The sequence below is a fragment of the Acipenser ruthenus genome, chromosome 4 (assembly GCF_902713425.1).
Source record: "Acipenser ruthenus chromosome 4, fAciRut3.2 maternal haplotype, whole genome shotgun sequence".
NCBI lineage: Eukaryota > Metazoa > Chordata > Actinopteri > Acipenseriformes > Acipenseridae > Acipenser > Acipenser ruthenus.
The window spans coordinates 28523359-28542418 of NC_081192.1; the positions used below are offsets into that span (position 1 = coordinate 28523359).

The window sequence follows — 19060 nt, forward strand, 5'->3', positions numbered from 1 at the left end:
ACTACTGATACTGTTAATACTGTTCCTTCCATCCCAAGAATCTGCTGAATCCTCTGAAACTCTCAGAATCTCTTCATCCCCTCTAACTGGTACTCTCCTGTCCTCAGTTGACGATGCGGTGACCTTCTGTAACGCCACACTTACTCAGATCATCGACACAGTTGCCCCGCTTACAACCAGAATGATCAAGAAAGATCCCAACTGCCAGTGGTACACCATTGAACTTCGATTGCTTAAGTCTGCCTGCCGCAAGCTTGAGTGCAAGTGGAGGTCGTCTGGACTAATGGTTCACAGAGAGATCAGGACCGACCATCTCGGTAGCTACAGACGTGCACTCACTGCTGCCAAGGTGAAGTACTTCTCTCATATCATAACTATGGGACACGGTAAACGCAATGTTCTCTTTAAGACCATTGACAAAATCCTACATCCAGCCACCAATAGATCAATTTCCCGTTCATCCTCCTCTTACTTGTCATGATTTCTCCTCTTTCTTTCAGAACAAAATTGACAACATTTATTCTACGCTCTCTTCAACATCTACATGCTTTCCTTGGGTCACCTCATCCGCCAACATAGCCTCATGTTTCACTCCTATACTGATGACACCCAGCTCTACTTAAAAACCCTGGATGTTCCTCTACCATGGTCCGGCTCTCGGCTTGCATTCAAGACATCGAGGCCTGGATGTCTGCCAATTTTCTTCAGCTCAACACTTGTAAATCTGAACTCTTTCTAGTTGATTATAAAACTCAACTTAAGAATCTCAATATAGCTGCCCTGAACCTCGGAAACTGTCTGCTGCTGCCTTCCCCCACAGTACGAAGCCTTGGTGTACTTCTGGACAGCAACTACTCCTTTGATGCCCACATCTCCTCTGTGGTCAAATCTTTCTTCTACCATTTTCAAAACATCTCCAAAGTCTGTCCCTACCTTCCCACCCGGATGCGGAGATACTCTGTCATGCATTTGTCTCCTCTAGACTCGACTACATACAACTCTCTCTATGGTCGTCTTCCGGCACGCACCATCAAGCGACTGCAGCTAGTTCAGAATGCCTCCACCAGGATCCTTACCAGATGACCCCCTGTCTTGCCCAGCTGCACTGGCTACCTGTAAAGTTCAAGATTACTTTCAAAATTATCATGCTTGCGTACAATGCCCTTCATCACACAGGTCCCAAGTACCTCCTCAACCTGCTGACCCGCTATGTTCCTACCTGCAAGCTGAGGTCCTCCGACTCTGGCCTGCACCACACTTGGAGAACCCTTATTTGGCTTCATGGCTTCGACTGGAACTCTCTCCCAGCTTTGGTGCGTGATGCTCCCACTGTCGCTCGCTTTAAATCAGCTCTCAAGACCCACTTGTTCTCTCTTGCTTTCCATGATCTTTAAGCCTGATATCTGTTATTAGCTGTTGTGTCTTTACTACTTCTGAATTTTCACTATCTTATTCTCATGAGACTATGGGGTAGATGTACTAAAGTGTTGCGCCTGTCGCAATAGTTGTAAACCAATTGCAAACGAGTCGGAAGTCTAGGGTGAAATGTACTAAACATGCGCAGTGCTGTTAGCAACTTTTTAGGGAATGCTTTGCAGCAGCAGTTTTTCTTTGCGGTTCAACCTTAGATGAATATGTAATTATGGGTGTCCCTGCATAAATGTGCAAAAGAGTCAGTGGAATCTCAGTTCTGATGTCTAGTATTTTATTTTTAAAGAAATGTAAGAAGTAATTGCAGCTGTGAGAGAAGCCAATATCAAGGGTAGGACTATTAGGGGAAGGATTAATTAATTTATCTTGGGTAGCAAAAAGAAATCTAGGATTTTTGTATTTGTTTCAGTTAAATTAGAATAATATGATGATCTAGCCAATGCCAGAACCTCCCTATATTTAACCAGGTGGCCCTTTCATGCGATGTAATGAACATGCAATTTAGATTCCCGCCATCTCCGTTCTATTTTACAACCCTCATATTTCATCTTACGAGTTGTATCATTTTTTAAAAGACACTCTAGTTTTGATTGGTGCTACAGTATCTAAGATACCAGTCAAGGTGGTGTTGTAGGTATTAAGATCTAGGGTTATGATGTTCTTAACAGCTAAACCACAAGAAATTACCAGATCTAAAGTATGGCCACGATTATGCGTAGGACCTTTGATATGCAGGATATAATCTAAGGAATCCAGTAGCAAAATTGTATAGGGTGATGCAAAACGTTAATGCAAATCAGTGTTAAAGATGTTAGTAACAATGATGTTTGTACATTGTCATTGTTTAGACTTTATCAGCCTTGTGTGTGTGGAGCTATAGTACAGTGCCAAAACATTTATATATTTCCATGTTTCTATCTCAAAGCAATTTAAAAAATAACATTTATTATGACTATGTTCAAGTCCAGAAGCAATAGAGTAATAAAATCAAATTGTATCATATTTTATAAAAATGAATATTTGGGGGCTCCACAAAATATACATATGCATATTTTAGCAGGACAACTTTTACAGGGACACATTTCTTGTTTTGTATTATCCGCTACAGAGGATAAAATCCAGTGGATCAAAATATAGTGGACATACATACATTCACCTTTTGTCACACTTTTTTACATCAGTCATTTTAATATGATTAACATGATTGTAACAGGGCGTATTATTTGTTTATTTATTTGTAGAACGGGGTCTCCCCCTCCGCCCCTGTGCAGTTTATTTTGTATTTCTGTTGTTGTTGTATTATTATTATTGTTATGGATTTATGTATTTTTATGACGGCGAAGGGCCGCTGGTTTTGTTATTTTGTTTAGTAGCGTGGATGGGAAGCCCCATCCACAGTAATTAATAAACTCGTGCTGATTGTGGCCGAGGGGTAATAGAATACGAGCCAGTTAAACCCCTCGGCCACGATATATAAACCTGCAGCTCTCTGCACTCCGGGTGAGGGTGTTTGAGAGGCGGAACAAGAGAGCAAGGAGAGAGAGAAAATGAAACTTAAAAATGAAACTTATAGGGTCAGTGAAGGTGTTTGCCCAGCCTGACCTGGGTTTTTTGTTTATTTTTGTGTTTGTGATTATTTTTGTTTAAACTTTTATTTTGCACTGTTTTGTGTTTAAATATTTTATTTATTTTTGTTATTTAAATAAACGGCAGCCCTTGTCTCTTTTGAACTGCAGTACTACCTGGTGTCAGAGTTTTTTTCCCTTCCTGCTTCTGACCTGACGTCACCGCACAGCCACCCTGTCACAATGATACTAACATCTCATTTGCTTACCTAATGACATCTAGGTGTTTTTTTATATCCCGAGCAACAGTATAAATCTCCATGTATTAGTAAAAAATGTATTAGTTTATAAGGTTGATGTTGTTTTTTTTCTTTCTTTCAGGTCGATTCAATTCATCCAGAATGTGCAATAATTTCAGAGCTTTTCAAAGCAGAGACTCTTTGCTTAGAAAAACAACACAATGAATCATCCTTAAAAGAAAGGCACGGTAAGGGATTTTTCTAAATGATATTTAGCAGCATCTGGCTAAAGACACTACACTGACCACATGGATGCCACACTGAACTGTACTATAATAATGCTGCTCAGATGATCTTAGATACTTTGCAATCTAGCGAGCTAAACTAAAAAATTGGTGCATTGAAGAACACATTTTCACTTCAGCTGGATCATTTTAACAATAATTGGACTTGGAAAATAAATACATATATTATCTAAAGTTCATGTCAACTAGCTGCTTCCCCTAATGACTGACTTTGTAACCAGTGACATACTTTTACCAGAGGACATGAGGTGAGGTGAAATGACTGGAGAACATACCCGAGCTTTCTTTAACCTAAAATAAATGTAAACAATTATAATAATAAAAAAATAGATATATGTGCTTCTTCAAAATGTTAGGTTACTTACCGTAACCCTGGTTCCCTGAAGAGAAGACGACCACCAACCAATACTTTTGGGATATGCCTGCCTTAGGTAGGTTTTCACTGAGCGTTTTAAGTCAGAGCTGCCGATAGGCCCCTCCTCGGAACCCACTTCCTTTTTTGCATCTAACCCGCGAATGCGAGTGATGCGACCTCGCAAAGTTTGGTGGTCGTCTTCTCTTTCAGGGAACCAGGGTTACGGTAAGTAACCTAACGTTCCCTTTCAATTTGAAGACGACCACCAACCAATACTTTTGGGAAAAGTATACCATAGCCGTCGCAAGGGAGCGTGAGTGGACAACATACAAGGGACACCTCGCTACTGTCAACTAGTGTTGGTGGTGCGCACGTGCAACCTCAAGGACCCTTGTGCCTAATGAAGGTGTAGAGGGATCTACCAAATTGATTCAGTAGAACCTGGTGAATGTATGCGGAGTAGCCCAGCTAGCTGCAGTACAGATGTCAGTCAATGATGCACCTCGAAAGAGCACCCATGACGTGGCCACACCTCTGGTAGAGTATGCTGCCACCCTCCCAGGTGGGGGTAGGCTGGGATCATTATAACCAGTCGATACTGTGTCCACAATCCAGTGGGTCAATCGCTGCTTCGAGAGGGCTTGAACCAGGGTCCTTTCACCATAGCAAACGAAGAGCTGGCAGCGTTTTTGTCCTATCCACATAACCTCTCAGTGTCCTCACTGGGCAGAGGGAATTCAGTTTCCTATCCTCCTCTAGTTCCACTGATTGGTTCACGTGGAAAGCCGTAATCACCTTAGGTAGGTATGCAAACAATAGCCTGTTTCCATGATCCCAGACACGCATACAGAAACTGTGCACAGACAGAGCCTGCTACAAAAAATGAGTACACATAATACAATGTATATTATAGTACACCATTTAAATCAATAAATACATCCCGCCCCTGTGCATATTTTGTTTATTTTATATTTGTGTTGTATTATTATGATTTAAATGTGATTTTTGCACTGTTGTTTTAGGTCAGCAGGGAAGGGTTATTTGCCTCCCCTGCTAAATGAGTTCACATGTAGAATGTGCCTGAGGCCAATTTAATGACTGACAAGCAGTCAAGCTCAGGCACAGCTGCATAAAAGAGGCAGGAACTTCTCAGTCGAGGTTGGGTGTTCAGGGAGTAAGAGCAAGAGAGAGGTGAGAGAGAGAAAGATCTACCACGAAAGTAAGCTAAAACAATTGCTACGGGTGCTGGTTTTAAACCAGCATGATACTTGTTTTGTTTCAACTGTTTATTTGTTTTTGCCATCATGCCTTTTGTTTTGTAAAAGTCTCTAGTTTGCTTGTTTGTTTTATTATTTAATAACTGCGTGAGCAGCGCTTCAACACGCAGTACTATTTATATAGCTATTTTTATACAAAAGTATTGCAAAGCACTGTACAGTTCATAGCAGAAAAAAAGAACAACCCGCAATACATTCGTATAGCATGTCACACATACAACTGCCACAGTCAGACCATTTAAATAACAGTATACACATCATAATACGAAAGCAGCATTTTTAAAGTTACATTAAAACCCACTACAATAAAAAAGCCATTTTATAAAAGTGTGTTTTAAGTCTTGACTTGAAAACTGTAACGGTCCCAGCTTCCCTGCCAAACGAAAGCAATGTATTCCATAATTTAGGAGCTGTACAAGAAAAAGCCCTACCTCCCATGTTGCTTTTGTTGACCCTAGGAATAACCAGCAGTCCCGCATCCTGTGATCTCAGAGTGCGGTTTGGAAGATACGGGGTCAGTAACTCCTGCAAATAACTAGGTGCTAATCCATTCAGGGTCTTGTAAGTTAACAGCAAAATCTTAAAATCTATTCTATACTGCACAGAGAGTCGATGTAAAAAGACCAAAACAGGGGTAATATGTTCACTTTTCGTGGTTTTGGTCAGAATTCCAGCGGTGGTATTCTGAACAAGCTGCAAACAGGATACCACCAGCATAGCAATGGAAGTTCACTCCGTGTCTGCAGATAATGTCACCTAACGGTAGAATATATAATGAAAACAGCAAGGGACCTAGAATGGAGCCCTGTGGAACACCACAGACAACTTCCGATAATGCTGATTTTACCTCCCCAATAGAGACGAACTGAAACCTATCAGAAAGATAAGATTTGAACCAGGAGAGGACAGGGCCAGACAGTCCTACTGTGCTTTCAAAATGATTCACAGTAGGATTTAGTGGTCTACAGTATCAAAGGCAGCACATAGATCAAGAAGAATTAATATTGATGGAAAGCCCGAGTCAGAGCTTATCAGCAGAACGTTCACAACTCTGACAAGGGCTGTCTCTGTGCTATGTGCAGCACGAAAACCAGACTGAAACTTATACCACAAATATATCATTAAGAGTTTTTGTAATTGAATTGCAACAACTCAAAAATAAATCTAGGATTATTTTTATTTGTTTCAATTAAATTAGAATAATATGATGATCTAGCCAACGCCAGAGCCTTCCTATATGAACATGCAGTTTAGATTCATGTCATCTCTTCTATTTTACGACCTTCATAGTTCATCTTATGAGTTGTATCATTGAACCACGTGAGCTTTTTTTTAAAAAGACACTCTCCTAGTTTTCATTGGCACTACAGTATCTAAGATACCAGTCAAGGTGGTTTTGTAGGTATTAACCAGCTCATCTACTGATGAGGACTCAGAGAGTGGTAATGAGCTCAAGACATCAGAAAGCTTAACAGCAGTTGAAGAATTAATTACCTGGGATTTAAATGTACAGTCCACAGTCTTTGTAGATACTGGCTGATTTACCTAAAAAAAAAATGGCAAGATGATCAGAAATAGTAAGATCTAGGGTTATGACGTTCTTAAAAGCTAAACCACGATGAATTACCAGATCTAAAGTATGGCCATGATAATGCATAGGACCTTTGACATGCAGGATATAATCTAAGGAATCCAGTAGCGTCAAAAATTCCAAGGAGTTAGAATCAGAGTCAATGTCAACATGAAGGTTAATATCACCCAATAAAAGAATCATATCATATTTGACTGTCAATATAGATAGCAGATCCCCAAATTCAGTCAGAAATAGCAGGTTTGACTTAGGTGGCCGATAAATAATTACAATATGAACAGGGAATGGACTGTTTAATGTCAAGGTTAAAACTTCAAAAGATGAATAACCTTCAACAATTTCCTGTTTGATTCTAAGTTGACTACGAAAAACAGTAGCAAGTCCACCTCCCCGCCCAGTAGAGCGAGCTTTCTGGAAAAAAGAATAGTTAGGGGGAAAAGCCTCAATCGGGGAAACCATTGTCATTCGGTCCAAGTCATGTTTCAGTTAAAGAGAGAATATCAATGTTGTAATCCTGAATAAAATCACAAATTAATGGAGCCTTATTAGACAGAGACCTGACATTAAATAAACCTAGTCGTAAATTGGTCCAATCAACAGCATGTGATTGAGCAGGGGTAATAGGAATTTGATGAAGGTTACTGTAGCATATACCTCTGTGTTTACTCAGTGGGTAGCGGGAATGGCAGGATACTTTTAACTTGAATTTTACATGCCTCTTTAGATTCCCTCCCCTCCCCAGTTCCTAGTTTAAATACCTTGCTAGGTGGTGTTTGATGTTATCAGCTAGCCTGCTTGTCCTTGACCCATTTAGGTGCAGTCCATCTTTCCTATAATATCTATTTCATTTCCAAAAGCAATCCCAGTTGTTTATAAATTCCAGCCCTTCTTGCACACAACAACTAGCCAGCCAGCCAAGTATTTAAGACCCTAATTCTACTGAATACTTCATCCCCACCACCAACAACAGGTAGTAGATCTGAGAGAATAATTCTGCATCCTAACTTTTTCAGCTGTCTTGTTAAGGATTTAAAATCCTCTTTCAGAACCTCAGATTTTCTGTTCCTTATGTCATTTGTACCAGCATGTACAATGACCACAGACTCTTTCTTGTGATTTAATAATCTGTGCACTTCAATATCCTTTACTTTTGCTCCAGGGAGGCAGGTAACAACCCTATTTAAGGGATCTTTATGGCTAAAATCACTGCTGACATAGCGTAGAATTGAATCACCTACTAACATCACCTCACCCCTGTGTTCATCCAGAACTAGGTCATCATTGCTCAGTGCTTGAACTCTACTGGCTAGATCAATCTCCTCTCTATGTTGACTGCTCAGTGTTGTCCTCCTCTTCGTACTTTTTTTAACAGTTACCCAGTCTCCACTCACTTCCTGCCTTTCATCCACATTTACCTTCTCAGGTCCCACTACACATACAGTTCCACTGTCTTGCTGTGGCACTGAAACGTCACATGAAGCAGGCTCATTTATAAAGTCATTTTCAGTCTCACCTTCAGTATTCAAAACTAACCAAGTGTTATTCATTTTGTTTAAACTATTTTCAATGAACTGCTCATTTTCGTTTATGCGTCTAAGTATTCCAATTTAATTTTCAAGTTTGGCAACCTTCTGCATTAAAGAATATGTGACAGCACTTCTTGCAAATAAAGTCTTCCTTAAATTCAGATGTGCTGACCACCATATACATTTCACAAGAAATACAGATCAAAGCACGCATTTCGGAATCCATAGTGTGTGGAAGACAATCAGGTAAAATTATAGCCTAGGATACAAGTGACTTACTCCTGTTCTGGCCCCAACACAGTTCCACTCAGCCAGCAGCAGCCTCTCACAGGCTAGCCAGGACAAATACAGATAACCAGCAACAGCCTCTCACAGGCTAGCCAGGACAAATACAGATAACCAGTAGCAGCCTCTCACAGGCTAGCCAGGACAAATACAGATAACCAGCAGCAGCCTCTCACAAGCTAGCCAGGACAAATACAGATAACCAGCAGCAGCCTCTCACAGGCTAGCCAGGACAAATACAGATAACCAGCAGCAGCCTCTCACAGGCTAGCCACAAAAAAGTATGACAAAGTTGCCTCAGATACCTTTTGTTTAATTGGGACAACCGCTTATTCAGGATATTTTTACTTCTCTCGAGACGTCCCGATTTAAGCAGTGCCGACAGTGCCTGTGTTCAGCAGGAGTACTTGGGTTTCACAAAGGTATCATAAGCCACAAATACATTGCCTTGCACGCTTTACTAAAGCTGCAGTAAATTCATGTACTGAACCATTTACAGCCGACTGGCTAATACCTGCAGTAGCACCTACAGTCCTCTCAAAGGAACCAGTGGCAAAAAAAGCCATGACCTTTCATGTAACAGATTTTTCTGCAGATATCAGCTATAATTTGCTTGTTAGTGAGAAGCAATGTATGTATTCGCTGTCTGATAGGCATGAGAAAGGCTGCCTGTGCTTTCTCACTAGTACCTAATCTCCTAAATTAAACAACCACATTAAATCCAAGCAGAACTAAACGCAGCATTGATAATAAGAGAAACCAAAAATGTACTTACTGATGTCTTGTCTCTCTGGAGTTTGGTCCGGTGGAGCATGCATTCCTGTAATAAAGGAAGAGAAAAAAAGAAAAGAAATTTGAATTTAAAAAAAATACAGGTACTTTTAGCATTTCATGTGAAATGGTGCCGTTCCCATGAAATGTTATGACACTGTATTAAAACTTACCTGAGTTATGAGTTAGGCTTGTAAAGGCAGTTTCACTTTTGGTTGAGGTGGTAGTGGCGACCGCGGTGGCTGGTCTGTGCACAGCGATGAGAGCGTGCACACTTTCGCATGTAATTACAATAGTGGGGGCACGCTTATTGAAATTAATAGAGAAGCATTGCTTTATTCAAAGTAAGGTCAACTGAACACAGTTTTTCAATATGTATTTTAAAAAACAGAAATGTTGTGCTCTTATTTATATTTATATACCTATATACTGTATATTATTAGGAGTATGTATTTGGTATAGATATTGGTCTAATGTTTCTCTTTGTTTTTTAGCTTATCTGTCAAAAGGTTTGTGCTAAGGGAGGGGCTAGGATGGTCCAGAGGTATTAAAGGACCAGATGAGTAATTCAAGGGGAGAGAGAGGTTGTTTTTTTGTTTTTCAGTCTGAGCTGCAACTTGATAAGAACTGCCTGAATACATATTAAGAACATGTGCAATGACTCTAACTGCCACCAATAGGTGATTAAACCAGAATTATTGGTTGGTAATTTTTTTTTTTTTTTTGCTCCTGTGTTTTGGTGGTAGTCCTGACTGGCCACTTTAAATAAAAGCTTTTTTTGCATCTGTGTTTGTTTGACTCCATCCTTGTAACCTTTTACCTTCTGCCTCACTACATCTGTAAGCTGCTCGTCTCTAAACATAACATCTAGCAGACCAGATACAGAACATCAATCTCACAGGAGTAAAAAAGTGACACAGGTTCGGAAAACTCTGTTTTGATTTCTCCTTCTTCTCTCCTTTCGATGCAGGAATGCTAATGCACATTCCATTCTCTCTAAAAACAACCAAACACAAAATTAATAAATATTCGATTTATAAAATATCAATATAGAGATGTATATATACTTATGTTTTTTCTTTACGTTCCTCTTCTCTTGTTGCTCCACATTTTACTTCCTTCTACCCAAGGCGCCGATGGTTGCTCACTGAATAAGCCTGAGATGTCTCTTTCAAAATGCAAACGCAGCACCCAGCGTTGGCTTTACGCCGCATCAAAATCACTTCACAATGAAATGTTAATGACACAATGCCTCAAAAGTTATGCAGTTTTTTTTTTTTACTCCAAAATCGCATTCCAGCACAAAAAAGGTTTATGCTTACTTTGAGCTCCAAAAATCAACCTTTGCGCTATTACTTTGTGATGTAATAAAAATCGGGCCCAAGCGGTGCTAGCTCACCCTTTTTTTAAGTTTCAAGAAAACCTCAAATGCCAATAATTGGTTTATTAAGTAATAATACAGTAGATACAGTTTCAGTTAAAAGTATTTCCCAATGTTTGTCATAAAATGTTAAAAGTTTATATTAGTATAACTATAGTACATACAGTAAGTATACCACCACTTAGGGCTCACTCACTTAAATGTGCCAAATTAATGATTTTTCATTAACTGAGTGTGGAAGGGTGGTGGGAAATTCACTGACACACACGGGAGACAGAAGGTTATTTTGCAACACCGTACTGGTGCCCAGTTTTATTATTTTCTTTTTTTGGCTTTATTTTCTCTTTAGCCCGCAGAGGGCACTGTGATCTGTGGCCTGAATATCGACAACAGAGACTGCTGCCCTCTTCCTGCAGTACCAAGCATGTGCCAGATAGTCAGCACAGATCTCCCCCTGTTACAAAGTCCAATAGGGCACTGGAAGTGTTCAAATGTTGTTTGTGTTTTCTTTGGCTAGAAACACAAAGCTAAGAAAATTATAAAACTGTGGCCACTGTGGCCTACAAATCATGCTAATAAAACTTTCAAGTAACATCTTACCTTGGCAACAGACATCAGATGGTGTCATGTTAATTGAGCTACCACATTACATTATATTGTGATATTTCATAGCTGTCCACCCATGGGCTCTGGCTCACACTATTTACACTGTATTAAAGATCTGTCTACTTCTGACTGATTGGCAATATTTACAATGCATTCTCAATAATTAAACACCCAAGGTGTGGGAACTTTTGGGATTTATTTTAATTCTTATATTTTATACTCAATATACACTTCTCAAAGAAACATACTTTCCCTAGTCCCTTGGGTCTTTTCCCCTATCCTAAAACAGGGTTCTTTTCCACAACTAAACAAAGGTTTTTTTTTTTTTTTTTTCGTTCTACAATGCTGCTGTCATTTACCAAGCCACATCACATTCAGGTGCACACAGAAACAATTAAAATAAGTTATTTTTTATAGCTTCAGTTTTTAGTAAATACATTTTTTTAAAAGAAGAATATTACTATTAATGGTACAACATGGGACATGACTAGAAATTACTCACAAGTCCTTTAATTATTGTACTTAATTGCTTGGTTGTTGTTCTACAAAATCTTTTCTGCTTTAAAAATTATCGACAAGCGTAAACATGTATTATGCCTAAATTGTGCGTGTGTGTGTGTGTTTTTTTTAATAGTTCTCTTTATTTGTCCTAATTGGCAATATTAACAATGCATTCTCAATAATTAAATATAAAGCAAAGGACATCATATCAGCTATGAAACAAACATTAAAGAAATCATAAAACAATAAACATTATTATTACATTATTAATAAAGGCCTAAAAACCTGAGCCAAGATGAGTACCTTATGTTTCTGTGAATTATTTAGTTTTTGAGGAGCAATGTACAAACCAAATCCATGTATGTATAGCACCAAGGTTGAAGCAGATTTATGTAAACTTTAACACATAGCCATGTAGTGATTACCAGGGTAACAACAATTACTTAGATTCACAAATCTATTTACTTTTTTTTTTTTTCCTGATATGGTCTGTGGCAGGGTAGAACAGAGCCCTGCACATAATAGGGGGAAAGGCTAAGCCTTGCTTATTAATGTGCTATTTTGGGATGTATTGTGGTGATTGTGTTATTATTTAAAAATAGATGTGTTGTTTGGTTTGTGTGTTGGTGGTGTATGTAAATGTATTTTGTGTTTATTTAAAAACGCAATGTCATTTGTTTTGTTTGGCAGCATGGGTGGGGTTACAGCCCGATCCCCCTATAATCATGTGCAGAATGAGACCATCTCCAAATAGATTAATTAAGTGTTAATTTGGAGATGGTCACGCAGATAAAAAAAAAAACCTGCAGCATTTGCTGAACAAGGTGGGTGTACACCAGAGTTGTAGTAAAAAATTAAAATTAAACATCACGGCAGAAAAAGTGCTGATTATGAGTTATTTTTCAGGTTTTGTTAGCACACAAATAAAGGTAATGAATGCATCTAAAACGTTTCTAATAAGTAACATTTTGCCTAGTGAAAGCTTGAAAAGTAAATAATTTGGGAAGTATTTGGTGCTCACTCTTTATTACACATTAAGGTACAACGGGGTAGGTTAACATGAGATAACCGCACACTTAGTGCGTTATAAGGCCAGACGTGAAATGTGCTGTTATCTCAAGTAACATTAAGTTACTTGAGATACTTCTTGCCTTAATGCTATTATGAATCGAATTTAAAATTTCTGTATTTACGTTTTAAATTAACACAGCAAATTAAAACAATATGTTCAATAACAGTAAATATCACTACGCATACAAATTTCACAATGCCTCCTTAACTGCTGGCTTTTAGGAATTATGCTTTTACAATAAAACAAACCTCACAAACTGAGGACTACATTTTACTGAGCATAGCATTATTGGTTTTATTACCACCATGGCACCACAACTAAGTTTTTGTTGTTGTTGTTGTTGTTGTTTTATTCAGCTTGTAGATGACATGTGACTTGAGGTCATGTGACGTTTTGATTTGTGGATAATAAAGATATAACTCTTTGAGATATTGGCTTCACAGTCAGTAGACCGGTGTATATGTATATCAGAAACTACTTAAGGTAATGACTTCATATTTGCAGGGTTTTTATTAATCCTTCATGCAAAAAGTCTTTCTGGCCATGAAATTGACCTCTGACCTAACATTGCTGCCATATTGAGGTTATATGATTTTTCTTACAGTTGCAAAGAGACAATACTGATTCTGAGCAGGGGAAACTGCTTGTGCAATTTGGTTAGCGCTGGCCAATCCGTGCCATTTACACTTAATTGTGGTATTTTGTTATTGTTGTCACAACAGTGTGCAAAACTGAATGGGATGGTCTACGATGCTGGCCCAGAGTTGCAGTTGGTGAGGTGGTCAGTGTGATATGTCCAGATTTCTTTCGACATTTTACAACTAAACAAGGTAAGAAATGTCCCTGTTCTTGTAGATCTTGTAGTCTTTTTTGCATGAAAACCTCAAATGCATTTATCGCCTCTTGAATCTATTAATAAACAGGTTTGATCAGCATAATACAAGATTTTACTGACGCTTGTGTCTATTGTTTAGCTAGTTTTACCATTAGGCATAGTCTTTTAATCTGCATGGATCGAGGTGACTGTAGACGCAGTGGATCCACACATCAGCATGGATCGAGGTGACTGTAGGCGCAGTGGATCCACACAGCTGCATGGATCGAGGTGACTGTAGGCGCAGTGGATCCACACAGCTGCATGGATCGAGGTGACTGTAGACGCAGTGGATCCACACAGCTGCATGGATCGAGGTGACTGTAGATGCAGTGGATCCACACAGCTGCATGGATCGAGGTGACTGTAGACGCAGTGGATCCACACAGCTGCATGGATCGAGGTGACTGTAGGCGCAGTGGATCCACACATCAGCATGGATCGAGGTGACTGTAGGCGCAGTGGAGCCACACAGCTGCATGGATCGAGGTGACTGTAGGCGCAGTGGATCCACACAGCTGCATGGATCGAGGTGACTGTAGGCATAGTGGATCCACACAGCTGCATGGATCGAGGTGAATGTAGGCATAGTGGATCCACACAGCTGCATGGATCGAGGTGACTATAGACGCAGTGGATCCACACAGCTGCATGGATCGAGGTGACTGTAGACGCAGTGGATCCACACAGCTGCATGGATCGAGGTGACTGTAGACGCAGTGGATCCACGCAGCTGCATGGATCGAGGTGACTATAGACGCAGTGGATCCACACAGCTGCATGGATCGAGGTGACTGTAGACGCAGTGGATCCACACAGCTGCATGGATCGAGGTGACTATAGACGCAGTGGATCCACACAGCTGCATGGATCGAGGTGACTGTAGACGCAGTGGATCCACGCAGCTGCATGGATCGAGGTGACTATAGACGCAGTGGATCCACACAGCTGCATGGATCGAGGTGACTGTAGACGCAGTGGATCCACACAGCTGCATGCTGCATTCTTTGCCCCTAACCAGATCCATTCCAGGCCAATTTCTCTATGAGGCCACAAATAAGTGAGAAAAAGAAGCCATTTTTTATCAAACTGGATTACATAATGATACAAGTGGTCATTTAATTAAAATAAAAAAAAATGACAAGAAGTATGTTGTATTTAATGTATGAAAAGTCATCTTAATTTTTTTTTTATTTTTTTTATCGGATGCAAGCAAATATGCATTCTTTCTTATTGATGAAGTGGGAGACAGGCTCCCATGTGATAACTTACAAATATCCCTGAATTAAATCAAAGTTTATGGATCTGCCATAACTATGTTGCAGACAATTGCAGAGGTGGCACAGGGAAGGTGGCACAGCAAACCATGCAGAAAACAAAAACAAGAGACATACACTGTGAGTATGTGGGGGATTGGTTAGTGGAGTATAGGGAGACCATGCCTCCTGAATTTCAGCAACATTATAACTAATGAAGGTAGTGTTATTGATCAGTGGAAATAATATGCAGATATAGAAGTATTAAACACTCAAAAGTTATAGTGTAGTTTAAACTAAAGCAGAGTTAATAATGTGAGGTAGACTCAGAAGCCAAGTATGATCTTTCATTGGAAACATGAGGGGGACAGTTTCTTTCATTACATTTATAATCTGTGACACATAATAACTGTATGACTACAGGGTGCTGTCAGCTACCGGCTTTAGGTAAGGAATAGTATGCATAGTGGACAGGTAGAGTCAGAGAAATTTAAGAGGAGAGTTACTGATACAGGGAAACTCAAAAGTGTACACTGAAAAGATATTGTGCATTCATTTTTTGTTTAAAGTGTTTGCTTAAACAAATATGTGTATACATAAAATGTGTAGAATTTTTACTGTTGAGGTATCTGCTGATATTTGCTGATCCACTGTTAAAGAAAATTAAACAAGTCTCTTGAAGAGTATGACATAACAATCCACTCAAGCATTCAGCAGTACGAGACCGAGCTCCGTTCAAGAAAGTGACCTTAATGTTTAAAAAGTGTTATTGAATGCATACGTGCTTTTAAAGGTACACTACTCCCTCCCTGTATGATAAAGCCTTCTTTGAAGATAAACCAAGCTGCACAGCAGATTATACTTTTTTTGAATCTTAACCTAAGCATAAACTCCAGCTAACAGCATTATTTTAGCATTTGCATTATTTTGCTATTGTGTTGTATCATTGCTCAGAAGATTTTTTATACAAGTAACACACATATAATTAAATATGGCATTTTAACAAAAAAAGTGTAATAACATTGGGGAGGCACTATTGATTATAGCACAGTCCTTCAGCCAGAGCCATGGTCCCCCACCGTTCATGAGGACCAAAATGAAAAAAAGCACAATAGTCAGTATGGGGTTTATTTGACCACTTTTTTAAAATTTTAATTGCATTCTCTGCCTCAAGATGGCTTCCCATGTACCCGCATGGACCTCTCAGAACTACATTTCCCATCATCCTCTTGCTTACTGGTAAATCCATCTCAGTTACATATGTGAGCAGGAGGATGATGGGAAATGTAATTCTGAGAGGTCCATGCGGGTACATAGGAAGCCAACTTGAGGCAGGGAATGCAATTTAAAAGTTTAAAAAAGTGATCAAAATGTTAGCAACACATGGGAACATGTAACAAAATAAAATAAAAAGGTCCTTATGTACGGTTTAATGTGTCTGCCGCAAGGAAAGGGTGGTTAGGTTAAATAACTAAGGAGGCTGTGTGGTCCAGTGGTTAAAGAAACAGGCTTGTAACCAGAAGGTCCCCGGTTCAAATCTCACCTCAACCACTGACTCATTGTGTGACCCTGAGCAAGTCACTTAACCTCCTTGTGCTCCGTCTTTCGGGTGAGATGTAATTGTAAGTGACACTGCAGCTGATGCCTAGTTCACACACCCTAGTCTCTGTAAGTCGCCTTGGATAAAGGCATCTGCTAAATAAACAAATAATAATAACTGGGGCACATTGTATGTGCATGGCAAATTAAATGTGAGGTAATTCTGTTTAAAGAAAACAGTGTATTGAAAAACATAAAGTATTGACAAAATGACTAGATGAATGTGGAGTACAGATAGCATGGAGGTTTGGTCCCCACTCTCAGAAGAGGAACACCTGTGGCAAAAATAGGTGGGGGCAGATGGAGGGGCAAAGGGATGCTTTAGAAAATCACTCCTACACTCCTAAACCCAAGTTTTAAGATCTGCTTTTAAATGTACTTCTAGTTTTGACAACTTCTGGTCCTAGGGGTCTCCAGAAACTGCAGTGGTGGTATTTGAGTCTTTGGAAAGAATGAAGGCGTAGTTACAGTAGATTACAGGATTTTTCATGGAAGGATCAGGGAGGCATGCATACAATCACAGAGACTGACTGCAGATTCAGGGAATTGGAATTAAATCCTGCTACCACCCATATTGTACCGGGAAAAGTTGATATCAAAGAAAAGGATTGCATTGTTTAAACACGTTGTTTTTCAGGATTTGTCTATAGAAACTGCACAGACAGGGGATGGACCTACTCATTCCCACCATACCCTGAGGCCTGTGACTGATAATGACACAGGCATGGAACCAGAGAATAAGGTTTGTAAAATATTGTGCACTTCTGCAAATGTTATCTAAACATCAGGCCTCCTGTTTAGCTTGAACTCTTACAAAATGTAACATTTATTCACATGACTCCCAATTATGACCAACTTGGCTTGCCATGTTGAAGTTTGTGAGCACACATTAAAAATGGGGGTTGAAGTTAGTCTCAATTGGGGTAACATTATGGTCAGGTTATACTTAAAACTGTTTAATGGCCCCATATGTATTTCACAGTTGGTTAATATTTTAGCTGTTCCTTTTGATATTGACTGTGTCTGTGTTAGATAGTAACATAATGAGAGATCTGTTTAAGCAGAAAGCCAAGTGATGACTTTACATGAATATTCAGGGTCAGTGAAAATTAGGGGTTTTAATTTTTACATTTTCTGTTTATCGATTAATCATACAATCTATTAAATGATTAATTGATTAATTGCACCTGTTTTCTAGTAATATGAAATGGTATTGAAAGACAATTACAAGTAATATCAGTAGTGTAACTTTGGTTTCAAAAGAGTGTGTGTGTGTGGTGGGGGGCAGTTTCTGTAGCTGGGCATGCATGAAGATTATTCCATCTAAGTTTCATTCAGATTGGCACCTTTGTGGTTGCGAACTCCCTCTTCGGAGGACAGGAGGACGTATTTCTGAGCCACTCTATGACAAATATAAAATATGTTTATAGTATTGAGACCATAAACATTGGAAATAGTATCATGATTGAGAAATTTCTCAATGAAAAAAACAACTCTTTACTACTGGGCTGCGCTTATTCCTCTCTGCTTGAGATCACCCATAATGCATTGCATACCAAATGCCTATAAAGAAGATAAACATGTGGGTGGACAATAAGAATGAACAGGGTTACCAGGTTTCCAGAGTAAAAAACTGGGAGTTTTTTTTTTCAATTCACTGATGCTGTAGCAACTCTGAAGCAGTTAAAATAACTATGTAATAACACAATCCTAATTTAAAAATGAAAAATCAGGTGTATTTATTGCAGATAATAACAACTCATTGTTTTCTTTCTATTGCCATATAATCACAACATGTTAAATGTACAAAAAAATTGATTAGAAAACAATAGATCAGCTATTACCATTTAAACATGTGATATACACATAATCTGAATTACTAAACACATAATCCATAAAATCGTTTATGTTAGTTTTGAATGGTGATAACACAACCTAATAAATTACAGTATTGTACTTTTAAAAAAGTACTGTTTCTGAATGGGACAAAAGATTAAGGCTGAAAACTGGGACGATCACAGTTTTCCCGGGACATCTGGTAGCCCTAAGAATGAAGCCATTTATCTACGTTAACTGGTTAAGAGACTCTGTATTATTCCCTTTACTATTTTCTCATAAATGATTTATCTATAAACGAGCAGATTATGATGTTTTACAATGACAGTTGTCAACTCAGGGGTAGATGTACTAAGATGGGCCAGTCGCAGCGCAAACACACCGCAATTTGCATTTTCATTGCGACAATTTGTAAATTATATATTTTGTTGCAATATACTAATTTAAATATTTGTTGCGTCTTCTTAGCGAGATCTCTAGCATTATACATTGTGAGAGTCGTGCAACATTGTTCAAATAAATAGCAGGACTTGAGTTGTGGTTTGCTGCAGCAGAGGGTGCTCGAAAGATAATGTCTAAACATGCAAGGG

At 39.0% G+C, this 19060-nt stretch overlaps 1 pseudogene; it reads left to right on the top strand.

Annotated features, from left to right (window-relative positions):
* The window catches only part of LOC117399999 (vasoactive intestinal polypeptide receptor-like), a 55999-nt pseudogene that overhangs the window by 18408 nt on the left and 18531 nt on the right, over window positions 1–19060 (top strand).